Source organism: Ambystoma mexicanum, unplaced genomic scaffold (assembly GCF_040938575.1).
Source record: "Ambystoma mexicanum isolate Mex_15411 unplaced genomic scaffold, UKY_AmexF1_1 Mex_scaf20, whole genome shotgun sequence".
Taxonomy (NCBI): Eukaryota; Metazoa; Chordata; class Amphibia; order Caudata; family Ambystomatidae; genus Ambystoma; species Ambystoma mexicanum.
This window is the reverse complement of record NW_027182434.1, coordinates 80,934-93,723: the sequence shown is the minus strand read 5'-3', so window position 1 is coordinate 93,723 and position 12,790 is coordinate 80,934. Positions and strand designations below refer to the sequence as shown.

Genomic DNA, 12,790 nt, shown 5'->3' with positions numbered 1-12,790 from the left:
ACTTGACCCGTTGCCCGGCCCGCTTTAGTGCTTTGCCTTTTCTCCTTGGAAAGTCTGGAGACAGGCAGTGGAAGGGCAGGCAAACTGTCAGGTGCGCAGAGGAGGGGAGACCATGAGGCAAGGTGGGAGTTGGGGGCAAGAAGTGAGAAAAAAACTAATCGCAAGCTAGGGCAGGATTCGGAAAGTGAAGCCGAAAAGGGGCTTAGCATGCAGCCCAGGGGTTTCTTTGACTGTCCTAAGCCCACAGGAACTTTGCCGTCCTCAGCTCATGAGACTTGAGATGGGTAGCTTGATTTGCTGAGGAAATGCGGGATGACAGATTCAACTCTGGAGTCAAACATAGCCCGGAACTATCGCCTTAAACTGAGTTTTAAGCCTGGTGCCGATAAAAAGAAAGAAATTAGCCTTAGATCGGGCAAGCCGTTTGACGGGGGAAAATGAGACCCCCTAGGCCATCTAGGTGGTCGCTGGATGCTGTGCAGACATCAGCAGCTGTTCATTTCATGCCCTCACGTCTCCTCGTTAGTATAGTGGTCAGTATCCCCGCCTGTCACGCGGGAGACGATGGGGAGGTTAAACCTTTTCTGGATTTTTTTTAGTTCTTGACAAATATTCTTGAAGATTAGGCTGAGTCAAGTAGGGAATGGGTGCCAAGAACTGACTCTTTAAGAAAAAAGCACCGGCAACGCTAGTCATCGTACAATATTTGTGCACAATTGCTTACATTAGGCGGCCGGTCCACTTTATTGAGTCCCCCTCAGCACCATTTAGTGCTCCTGTTGTCTGCGAAGTCCAAATTGTAACCCTGAATCAGTTCCTCTTCTGACCCTTTGTATCATGTTACATGACGAGTAATGATCACCTGTTAGCTTTATCCCTAATTATAACTCTCACTCTTTCCCTGCATCTAACCCTAGCTCTAATCCCATCATTAACCTCGGTCCGGGCACACGCGTGAACCCTTACTCTCATCTCAGCCTCTCCTGGTGATACATCACACCTGGGATCGTTTGCTCCCTGTGGGCTGTGGGAAATTTGCTACCAGCACGCCCTGGAAGTGGGGCTCATTCCGCTGCAACGGGAGGTCTTCCCAGGACGCGTCACAGCTCAACGCAAGAGCTCCTGGGTTTCGAAGGCTCTTGCAGCAAGCCTTCACAAAGCAGCAGGGAGCGCCGTTCCAGATGGGAAACTTGAGACTGGATGTCCAGAAAAGCAAGACGTCAGAAGCGAAACCTTTTTCCTGCAGGGTGTGGCATACCATCCGCTTGCTCATTGCGACAGAGGTGGCACTAATGAAGGAAGAGGTCAACGTTACGTTCTTCTTTAAAATGCAAGGCCAGGAAAAGTGGCAGCGGTGGGATTTGAACCCACGCCTCCGAAGAGACTGGAGCCTTAATCCAGCGCCTTAGACCGCTCGGCCACACTACCTCCCTGCTAGTCGCCGAAAGCGGAACTTGACCCGTTGCCCGGCCCGCTTTAGTGCTTTGCCTTTTCTCCTTGGAAAGTCTGGAGACAGGCAGTGGAAGGGCAGGCAAACTGTCAGGTGCGCAGAGGAGGGGAGACCATGAGGCAAGGTGGGAGATGGGGGCAAGAAGTGAGAAAAAAACTAATCGCAAGCTAGGGCAGGATTCGGAAAGTGAAGCCGAAAAGGGGCTTAGCATGCAGCCCAGGGGTTTCTTTGACTGTCCTAAGCCCACAGGGACTTTGCCGTCCTCAGCTCATGAGACTTGAGATGGGTAGCTTGATTTGCTGAGGAAATGCGGGATGACAGATTCAACTCTGGAGTCAAACATAGCCCGGAACTATCGCCTTAAACTGAGTTTTAAGCCTGGTGCCGATAAAAAGAAAGAAATTAGCCTTAGATCGGGCAAGCCGTTTGACGGGGGAAAATGAGACCCCCTAGGCCATCTAGGTGGTCGCTGGATGCTGTGCAGACATCAGCAGCTGTTCATTTCATGCCCTCAAGTCTCCTCGTTAGTATAGTGGTCAGTATCCCCGCCTGTCACGCGGGAGACCGGGGTTCCCCGACGGGGAGGTTAAACCTTTTCTGGATTTTTTTTAGTTCTTGACAAATATTCTTGAAGATTAGGCTGAGTCAAGTAGGGAATGGGTGCCAAGAACTGACTCTTTAAGAAAAAAGCACCGGCAACGCTAGTCATCGTACAATATTTGTGCACAATTGCTTACATTAGGCGGCCGGTCCACTTTATTGAGTCCCCCTCAGCACCATTTAGTGCTCCTGTTGTCTGCGAAGTCCAAATTGTAACCCTGAATCAGTTCCTCTTCTGACCCTTTGTATCATGTTACATGACGAGTAATGATCACCTGTTAGCTTTATCCCTAATTATAACTCTCACTCTTTCCCTGCATCTAACCCTAGCTCTAATCCCATCATTAACCTCGGTCCGGGCACACGCGTGAACCCTTACTCTCATCTCAGCCTCTCCTGGTGATACATCACACCTGGGATCGTTTGCTCCCTGTGGGCTGTGGGAAATTTGCTACCAGCACGCCCTGGAAGTGGGGCTCATTCCGCTGCAACGGGAGGTCTTCCCAGGACGCGTCACAGCTCAACGCAAGAGCTCCTGGGTTTCGAAGGCTCTTGCAGCAAGTCTTCACAAAGCAGCAGGGAGCGCCGTTCCAGATGGGAAACTTGAGACTGGATGTCCAGAAAAGCAAGACGTCAGAAGCGAAACCTTTTTCCTGCAGGGTGTGGCATACCATCCGCTTGCTCATTGCGACAGAGCTGGCACTAATGAAGGAAGAGGTCAACGTTACGTTCTTCTTTAAAATGCAAGGCCAGGAAAAGTGGCAGCGGTGGGATTTGAACCCACGCCTCCGAAGAGACTGGAGCCTTAATCCAGCACCTTAGACCGCTCGGCCACGCTACCTCCCTGCTAGTCGCCGAAAGCGGAACTTGACCCGTTGCCCGGCCCGCTTTAGTGCTTTGCCTTTTCTCCTTGGAAAGTCTGGAGACAGGCAGTGGAAGGGCAGGCAAACTGTCAGGTGCGCAGAGGAGGGGAGACCATGAGGCAAGGTGGGAGTTGGGGGCAAGAAGTGAGAAAAAAACTAATCGCAAGCTAGGGCAGGATTCGGAAAGTGAAGCCGAAAAGGGGCTTAGCATGCAGCCCAGGGGTTTCTTTGACTGTCCTAAGCCCACAGGGACTTTGCCGTCCTCAGCTCATGAGACTTGAGATGGGTAGCTTGATTTGCTGAGGAAATGCGGGATGACAGATTCAACTCTGGAGTCAAACATAGCCCGGAACTATCGCCTTAAACTGAGTTTTAAGCCTGGTGCCGATAAAAAGAAAGAAATTAGCCTTAGATCGGGCAAGCCGTTTGACGGGGGAAAATGAGACCCCCTAGGCCATCTAGGTGGTCGCTGGATGCTGTGCAGACATCAGCAGCTGTTCATTTCATGCCCTCACGTCTCCTCGTTAGTATAGTGGTCAGTATCCCCGCCTGTCACGCGGGAGACCGGGGTTCAATTCCCCGACGGGGAGGTTAAACCTTTTCTGGATTTTTTTTAGTTCTTGACAAATATTCTTGAAGATTAGGCTGAGTCAAGTAGGGAATGGGTGCCAAGAACTGACTCTTTAAGAAAAAAGCACCGGCAACGCTAGTCATCGTACAATATTTGTGCACAATTGCTTACATTAGGCGGCCGGTCCACTTTATTGAGTCCCCCTCAGCACCATTTAGTGCTCCTGTTGTCTGCGAAGTCCAAATTGTAACCCTGAATCAGTTCCTCTTCTGACCCTTTGTATCATGTTACATGACGAGTAATGATCACCTGTTAGCTTTATCCCTAATTATAACTCTCACTCTTTCCCTGCATCTAACCCTAGCTCTAATCCCATCATTAACCTCGGTCCGGGCACACGCGTGAACCCTTACTCTCATCTCAGCCTCTCCTGGTGATACATCACACCTGGGATCGTTTGCTCCCTGTGGGCTGTGGGAAATTTGCTACCAGCACGCCCTGGAAGTGGGGCTCATTCCGCTGCAACGGGAGGTCTTCCCAGGACGCGTCACAGCTCAACGCAAGAGCTCCTGGGTTTCGAAGGCTCTTGCAGCAAGCCTTCACAAAGCAGCAGGGAGCGCCGTTCCAGATGGGAAACTTGAGACTGGATGTCCAGAAAAGCAAGACGTCAGAAGCGAAACCTTTTTCCTGCAGGGTGTGGCATACCATCCGCTTGCTCATTGCGACAGAGCTGGCACTAATGAAGGAAGAGGTCAACGTTACGTTCTTCTTTAAAATGCAAGGCCAGGAAAAGTGGCAGCGGTGGGATTTGAACCCACGCCTCCGAAGAGACTGGAGCCTTAATCCAGCGCCTTAGACCGCTCGGCCACGCTACCTCCCTGCTAGTCGCCGAAAGCGGAACTTGACCCGTTGCCCGGCCCGCTTTAGTGCTTTGCCTTTTCTCCTTGGAAAGTCTGGAGACAGGCAGTGGAAGGGCAGGCAAACTGTCAGGTGCGCAGAGGAGGGGAGACCATGAGGCAAGGTGGGAGATGGGGGCAAGAAGTGAGAAAAAAACTAATCGCAAGCTAGGGCAGGATTCGGAAAGTGAAGCCGAAAAGGGGCTTAGCATGCAGCCCAGGGGTTTCTTTGACTGTCCTAAGCCCACAGGGACTTTGCCGTCCTCAGCTCATGAGACTTGAGATGGGTAGCTTGATTTGCTGAGGAAATGCGGGATGACAGATTCAACTCTGGAGTCAAACATAGCCCGGAACTATCGCCTTAAACTGAGTTTTAAGCCTGGTGCCGATAAAAAGAAAGAAATTAGCCTTAGATCGGGCAAGCCGTTTGACGGGGGAAAATGAGACCCCCTAGGCCATCTAGGTGGTCGCTGGATGCTGTGCAGACATCAGCAGCTGTTCAATTCATGCCCTCACGTCTCCTCGTTAGTATAGTGGTCAGTATCCCCGCCTGTCACGCGGGAGACCGGGGTTCAATTCCCCGACGGGGAGGTTAAACCTTTTCTGGATTTTTTTTAGTTCTTGACAAATATTCTTGAAGATTAGGCTGAGTCAAGTAGGGAATGGGTGCCAAGAACTGACTCTTTAAGAAAAAAGCACCGGCAACGCTAGTCATCGTACAATATTTGTGCACAATTGCTTACATTAGGCGGCCGGTCCACTTTATTGAGTCCCCCTCAGCACCATTTAGTGCTCCTGTTGTCTGCGAAGTCCAAATTGTAACCCTGAATCAGTTCCTCTTCTGACCCTTTGTATCATGTTACATGACGAGTAATGATCACCTGTTAGCTTTATCCCTAATTATAACTCTCACTCTTTCCCTGCATCTAACCCTAGCTCTAATCCCATCATTAACCTCGGTCCGGGCACACGCGTGAACCCTTACTCTCATCTCAGCCTCTCCTGGTGATACATCACACCTGGGATCGTTTGCTCCCTGTGGGCTGTGGGAAATTTGCTACCAGCACGCCCTGGAAGTGGGGCTCATTCCGCTGCAACGGGAGGTCTTCCCAGGACGCGTCACAGCTCAACGCAAGAGCTCCTGGGTTTCGAAGGCTCTTGCAGCAAGTCTTCACAAAGCAGCAGGGAGCGCCGTTCCAGATGGGAAACTTGAGACTGGATGTCCAGAAAAGCAAGACGTCAGAAGCGAAACCTTTTTCCTGCAGGGTGTGGCATACCATCCGCTTGCTCATTGCGACAGAGGTGGCACTAATGAAGGAAGAGGTCAACGTTACGTTCTTCTTTAAAATGCAAGGCCAGGAAAAGTGGCAGCGGTGGGATTTGAACCCACGCCTCCGAAGAGACTGGAGCCTTAATCCAGCGCCTTAGACCGCTCGGCCACGCTACCTCCCTGCTAGTCGCCGAAAGCGGAACTTGACCCGTTGCCCGGCCCGCTTTAGTGCTTTGCCTTTTCTCCTTGGAAAGTCTGGAGACAGGCAGTGGAAGGGCAGGCAAACTGTCAGGTGCGCAGAGGAGGGGAGACCATGAGGCAAGGTGGGAGATGGGGGCAAGAAGTGAGAAAAAAACTAATCGCAAGCTAGGGCAGGATTCGGAAAGTGAAGCCGAAAAGGGGCTTAGCATGCAGCCCAGGGGTTTCTTTGACTGTCCTAAGCCCACAGGGACTTTGCCGTCCTCAGCTCATGAGACTTGAGATGGGTAGCTTGATTTGCTGAGGAAATGCGGGATGACAGATTCAACTCTGGAGTCAAACATAGCCCGGAACTATCGCCTTAAACTGAGTTTTAAGCCTGGTGCCGATAAAAAGAAAGAAATTAGCCTTAGATCGGGCAAGCCGTTTGACGGGGGAAAATGAGACCCCCTAGGCCATCTAGGTGGTCGCTGGATGCTGTGCAGACATCAGCAGCTGTTCATTTCATGCCCTCACGTCTCCTCGTTAGTATAGTGGTCAGTATCCCCGCCTGTCACGCGGGAGACCGGGGTTCAATTCCCCGACGGGGAGGTTAAACCTTTTCTGGATTTTTTTTAGTTCTTGACAAATATTCTTGAAGATTAGGCTGAGTCAAGTAGGGAATGGGTGCCAAGAACTGACTCTTTAAGAAAAAAGCACCGGCAACGCTAGTCATCGTACAATATTTGTGCACAATTGCTTACATTAGGCGGCCGGTCCACTTTATTGAGTCCCCCTCAGCACCATTTAGTGCTCCTGTTGTCTGCGAAGTCCAAATTGTAACCCTGAATCAGTTCCTCTTCTGACCCTTTGTATCATGTTACATGACGAGTAATGATCACCTGTTAGCTTTATCCCTAATTATAACTCTCACTCTTTCCCTGCATCTAACCCTAGCTCTAATCCCATCATTAACCTCGGTCCGGGCACACGCGTGAACCCTTACTCTCATCTCAGCCTCTCCTGGTGATACATCACACCTGGGATCGTTTGCTCCCTGTGGGCTGTGGGAAATTTGCTACCAGCACGCCCTGGAAGTGGGGCTCATTCCGCTGCAACGGGAGGTCTTCCCAGGACGCGTCACAGCTCAACGCAAGAGCTCCTGGGTTTCGAAGGCTCTTGCAGCAAGCCTTCACAAAGCAGCAGGGAGCGCCGTTCCAGATGGGAAACTTGAGACTGGATGTCCAGAAAAGCAAGACGTCAGAAGCGAAACCTTTTTCCTGCAGGGTGTGGCATACCATCCGCTTGCTCATTGCGACAGAGGTGGCACTAATGAAGGAAGAGGTCAACGTTACGTTCTTCTTTAAAATGCAAGGCCAGGAAAAGTGGCAGCGGTGGGATTTGAACCCACGCCTCCGAAGAGACTGGAGCCTTAATCCAGCGCCTTAGACCGCTCGGCCACGCTACCTCCCTGCTAGTCGCCGAAAGCGGAACTTGACCCGTTGCCCGGCCCGCTTTAGTGCTTTGCCTTTTCTCCTTGGAAAGTCTGGAGACAGGCAGTGGAAGGGCAGGCAAACTGTCAGGTGCGCAGAGGAGGGGAGACCATGAGGCAAGGTGGGAGATGGGGGCAAGAAGTGAGAAAAAAACTAATCGCAAGCTAGGGCAGGATTCGGAAAGTGAAGCCGAAAAGGGGCTTAGCATGCAGCCCAGGGGTTTCTTTGACTGTCCTAAGCCCACAGGGACTTTGCCGTCCTCAGCTCATGAGACTTGAGATGGGTAGCTTGATTTGCTGAGGAAATGCGGGATGACAGATTCAACTCTGGAGTCAAACATAGCCCGGAACTATCGCCTTAAACTGAGTTTTAAGCCTGGTGCCGATAAAAAGAAAGAAATTAGCCTTAGATCGGGCAAGCCGTTTGACGGGGGAAAATGAGACCCCCTAGGCCATCTAGGTGGTCGCTGGATGCTGTGCAGACATCAGCAGCTGTTCATTTCATGCCCTCACGTCTCCTCGTTAGTATAGTGGTCAGTATCCCCGCCTGTCACGCGGGAGACCGGGGTTCAATTCCCCGACGGGGAGGTTAAACCTTTTCTGGATTTTTTTTAGTTCTTGACAAATATTCTTGAAGATTAGGCTGAGTCAAGTAGGGAATGGGTGCCAAGAACTGACTCTTTAAGAAAAAAGCACCGGCAACGCTAGTCATCGTACAATATTTGTGCACAATTGCTTACATTAGGCGGCCGGTCCACTTTATTGAGTCCCCCTCAGCACCATTTAGTGCTCCTGTTGTCTGCGAAGTCCAAATTGTAACCCTGAATCAGTTCCTCTTCTGACCCTTTGTATCATGTTACATGACGAGTAATGATCACCTGTTAGCTTTATCCCTAATTATAACTCTCACTCTTTCCCTGCATCTAACCCTAGCTCTAATCCCATCATTAACCTCGGTCCGGGCACACGCGTGAACCCTTACTCTCATCTCAGCCTCTCCTGGTGATACATCACACCTGGGATCGTTTGCTCCCTGTGGGCTGTGGGAAATTTGCTACCAGCACGCCCTGGAAGTGGGGCTCATTCCGCTGCAACGGGAGGTCTTCCCAGGACGCGTCACAGCTCAACGCAAGAGCTCCTGGGTTTCGAAGGCTCTTGCAGCAAGCCTTCACAAAGCAGCAGGGAGCGCCGTTCCAGATGGGAAACTTGAGACTGGATGTCCAGAAAAGCAAGACGTCAGAAGCGAAACCTTTTTCCTGCAGGGTGTGGCATACCATCCGCTTGCTCATTGCGACAGAGCTGGCACTAATGAAGGAAGAGGTCAACGTTACGTTCTTCTTTAAAATGCAAGGCCAGGAAAAGTGGCAGCGGTGGGATTTGAACCCACGCCTCCGAAGAGACTGGAGCCTTAATCCAGCACCTTAGACCGCTCGGCCACGCTACCTCCCTGCTAGTCGCCGAAAGCGGAACTTGACCCGTTGCCCGGCCCGCTTTAGTGCTTTGCCTTTTCTCCTTGGAAAGTCTGGAGACAGGCAGTGGAAGGGCAGGCAAACTGTCAGGTGCGCAGAGGAGGGGAGACCATGAGGCAAGGTGGGAGTTGGGGGCAAGAAGTGAGAAAAAAACTAATCGCAAGCTAGGGCAGGATTCGGAAAGTGAAGCCGAAAAGGGGCTTAGCATGCAGCCCAGGGGTTTCTTTGACTGTCCTAAGCCCACAGGGACTTTGCCGTCCTCAGCTCATGAGACTTGAGATGGGTAGCTTGATTTGCTGAGGAAATGCGGGATGACAGATTCAACTCTGGAGTCAAACATAGCCCGGAACTATCGCCTTAAACTGAGTTTTAAGCCTGGTGCCGATAAAAAGAAAGAAATTAGCCTTAGATCGGGCAAGCCGTTTGACGGGGGAAAATGAGACCCCCTAGGCCATCTAGGTGGTCGCTGGATGCTGTGCAGACATCAGCAGCTGTTCATTTCATGCCCTCACGTCTCCTCGTTAGTATAGTGGTCAGTATCCCCGCCTGTCACGCGGGAGACCCCCGACGGGGAGGTTAAACCTTTTCTGGATTTTTTTTAGTTCTTGACAAATATTCTTGAAGATTAGGCTGAGTCAAGTAGGGAATGGGTGCCAAGAACTGACTCTTTAAGAAAAAAGCACCGGCAACGCTAGTCATCGTACAATATTTGTGCACAATTGCTTACATTAGGCGGCCGGTCCACTTTATTGAGTCCCCCTCAGCACCATTTAGTGCTCCTGTTGTCTGCGAAGTCCAAATTGTAACCCTGAATCAGTTCCTCTTCTGACCCTTTGTATCATGTTACATGACGAGTAATGATCACCTGTTAGCTTTATCCCTAATTATAACTCTCACTCTTTCCCTGCATCTAACCCTAGCTCTAATCCCATCATTAACCTCGGTCCGGGCACACGCGTGAACCCTTACTCTCATCTCAGCCTCTCCTGGTGATACATCACACCTGGGATCGTTTGCTCCCTGTGGGCTGTGGGAAATTTGCTACCAGCACGCCCTGGAAGTGGGGCTCATTCCGCTGCAACGGGAGGTCTTCCCAGGACGCGTCACAGCTCAACGCAAGAGCTCCTGGGTTTCGAAGGCTCTTGCAGCAAGCCTTCACAAAGCAGCAGGGAGCGCCGTTCCAGATGGGAAACTTGAAACTGGATGTCCAGAAAAGCAAGACGTCAGAAGCGAAACCTTTTTCCTGCAGGGTGTGGCATACCATCCGCTTGCTCATTGCGACAGAGCTGGCACTAATGAAGGAAGAGGTCAACGTTACGTTCTTCTTTAAAATGCAAGGCCAGGAAAAGTGGCAGCGGTGGGATTTGAACCCACGCCTCCGAAGAGACTGGAGCCTTAATCCAGCACCTTAGACCGCTCGGCCACGCTACCTCCCTGCTAGTCGCCGAAAGCGGAACTTGACCCGTTGCCCGGCCCGCTTTAGTGCTTTGCCTTTTCTCCTTGGAAAGTCTGGAGACAGGCAGTGGAAGGGCAGGCAAACTGTCAGGTGCGCAGAGGAGGGGAGACCATGAGGCAAGGTGGGAGTTGGGGGCAAGAAGTGAGAAAAAAACTAATCGCAAGCTAGGGCAGGATTCGGAAAGTGAAGCCGAAAAGGGGCTTAGCATGCAGCCCAGGGGTTTCTTTGACTGTCCTAAGCCCACAGGAACTTTGCCGTCCTCAGCTCATGAGACTTGAGATGGGTAGCTTGATTTGCTGAGGAAATGAGGGATGACAGATTCAACTCTGGAGTCAAACATAGCCCGGAACTATCGCCTTAAACTGAGTTTTAAGCCTGGTGCCGATAAAAAGAAAGAAATTAGCCTTAGATCGGGCAAGCCGTTTGACGGGGGAAAATGAGACCCCCTAGGCCATCTAGGTGGTCGCTGGATGCTGTGCAGACATCAGCAGCTGTTCATTTCATGCCCTCACGTCTCCTCGTTAGTATAGTGGTCAGTATCCCCGCCTGTCACGCGGGAGACGATGGGGAGGTTAAACCTTTTCTGGATTTTTTTTAGTTCTTGACAAATATTCTTGAAGATTAGGCTGAGTCAAGTAGGGAATGGGTGCCAAGAACTGACTCTTTAAGAAAAAAGCACCGGCAACGCTAGTCATCGTACAATATTTGTGCACAATTGCTTACATTAGGCGGCCGGTCCACTTTATTGAGTCCCCCTCAGCACCATTTAGTGCTCCTGTTGTCTGCGAAGTCCAAATTGTAACCCTGAATCAGTTCCTCTTCTGACCCTTTGTATCATGTTACATGACGAGTAATGATCACCTGTTAGCTTTATCCCTAATTATAACTCTCACTCTTTCCCTGCATCTAACCCTAGCTCTAATCCCATCATTAACCTCGGTCCGGGCACACGCGTGAACCCTTACTCTCATCTCAGCCTCTCCTGGTGATACATCACACCTGGGATCGTTTGCTCCCTGTGGGCTGTGGGAAATTTGCTACCAGCACGCCCTGGAAGTGGGGCTCATTCCGCTGCAACGGGAGGTCTTCCCAGGACGCGTCACAGCTCAACGCAAGAGCTCCTGGGTTTCGAAGGCTCTTGCAGCAAGCCTTCACAAAGCAGCAGGGAGCGCCGTTCCAGATGGGAAACTTGAGACTGGATGTCCAGAAAAGCAAGACGTCAGAAGCGAAACCTTTTTCCTGCAGGGTGTGGCATACCATCCGCTTGCTCATTGCGACAGAGCTGGCACTAATGAAGGAAGAGGTCAACGTTACGTTCTTCTTTAAAATGCAAGGCCAGGAAAAGTGGCAGCGGTGGGATTTGAACCCACGCCTCCGAAGAGACTGGAGCCTTAATCCAGCGCCTTAGACCGCTCGGCCACGCTACCTCCCTGCTAGTCGCCGAAAGCGGAACTTGACCCGTTGCCCGGCCCGCTTTAGTGCTTTGCCTTTTCTCCTTGGAAAGTCTGGAGACAGGCAGTGGAAGGGCAGGCAAACTGTCAGGTGCGCAGAGGAGGGGAGACCATGAGGCAAGGTGGGAGATGGGGGCAAGAAGTGAGAAAAAAACTAATCGCAAGCTAGGGCAGGATTCGGAAAGTGAAGCCGAAAAGGGGCTTAGCATGCAGCCCAGGGGTTTCTTTGACTGTCCTAAGCCCACAGGGACTTTGCCGTCCTCAGCTCATGAGACTTGAGATGGGTAGCTTGATTTGCTGAGGAAATGCGGGATGACAGATTCAACTCTGGAGTCAAACATAGCCCGGAACTATCGCCTTAAACTGAGTTTTAAGCCTGGTGCCGATAAAAAGAAAGAAATTAGCCTTAGATCGGGCAAGCCGTTTGACGGGGGAAAATGAGACCCCCTAGGCCATCTAGGTGGTCGCTGGATGCTGTGCAGACATCAGCAGCTGTTCATTTCATGCCCTCACGTCTCCTCGTTAGTATAGTGGTCAGTATCCCCGCCTGTCACGCGGGAGACCGGGGTTCAATTCCCCGACGGGGAGGTTAAACCTTTTCTGGATTTTTTTTAGTTCTTGACAAATATTCTTGAAGATTAGGCTGAGTCAAGTAGGGAATGGGTGCCAAGAACTGACTCTTTAAGAAAAAAGCACCGGCAACGCTAGTCATCGTACAATATTTGTGCACAATTGCTTACATTAGGCGGCCGGTCCACTTTATTGAGTCCCCCTCAGCACCATTTAGTGCTCCTGTTGTCTGCGAAGTCCAAATTGTAACCCTGAATCAGTTCCTCTTCTGACCCTTTGTATCATGTTACATGACGAGTAATGATCACCTGTTAGCTTTATCCCTAATTATAACTCTCACTCTTTCCCTGCATCTAACCCTAGCTCTAATCCCATCATTAACCTCGGTCCGGGCACACGCGTGAACCCTTACTCTCATCTCAGCCTCTCCTGGTGATACATCACACCTGGGATCGTTTGCTCCCTGTGGGCTGTGGGAAATTTGCTACCAGCACGCCCTGGAAGTGGGGCTCATTCCGCTGCAAC

The 12,790-nt window shown here is 51.1% G+C and overlaps 5 non-coding genes across 5 annotated transcripts; all 5 read left to right on the top strand.

Annotated features, from left to right (window-relative positions):
• The first annotated feature begins 3,431 nt into the window (after positions 1 to 3,431).
• TRNAD-GUC (transfer RNA aspartic acid (anticodon GUC)) lies at positions 3,432 to 3,503 on the top strand. The gene has a single exon. It is a non-coding gene; the product is annotated as a tRNA-Asp (tRNA).
• A 1,396-nt stretch (positions 3,504 to 4,899) lies between these two features.
• Positions 4,900 to 4,971, top strand: TRNAD-GUC (transfer RNA aspartic acid (anticodon GUC)). Its single transcript has one exon. It is a non-coding gene; the product is annotated as a tRNA-Asp (tRNA).
• Positions 4,972 to 6,367: 1,396 nt separating this feature from the next.
• On the top strand, positions 6,368 to 6,439 carry TRNAD-GUC (transfer RNA aspartic acid (anticodon GUC)). The gene has a single exon. It is a non-coding gene; the product is annotated as a tRNA-Asp (tRNA).
• Positions 6,440 to 7,835: 1,396 nt separating this feature from the next.
• Positions 7,836 to 7,907, top strand: TRNAD-GUC (transfer RNA aspartic acid (anticodon GUC)). The gene has a single exon. It is a non-coding gene; the product is annotated as a tRNA-Asp (tRNA).
• Positions 7,908 to 12,211: 4,304 nt separating this feature from the next.
• On the top strand, positions 12,212 to 12,283 carry TRNAD-GUC (transfer RNA aspartic acid (anticodon GUC)). The gene has a single exon. It is a non-coding gene; the product is annotated as a tRNA-Asp (tRNA).
• The last annotated feature ends 507 nt before the right edge of the window (positions 12,284 to 12,790 follow it).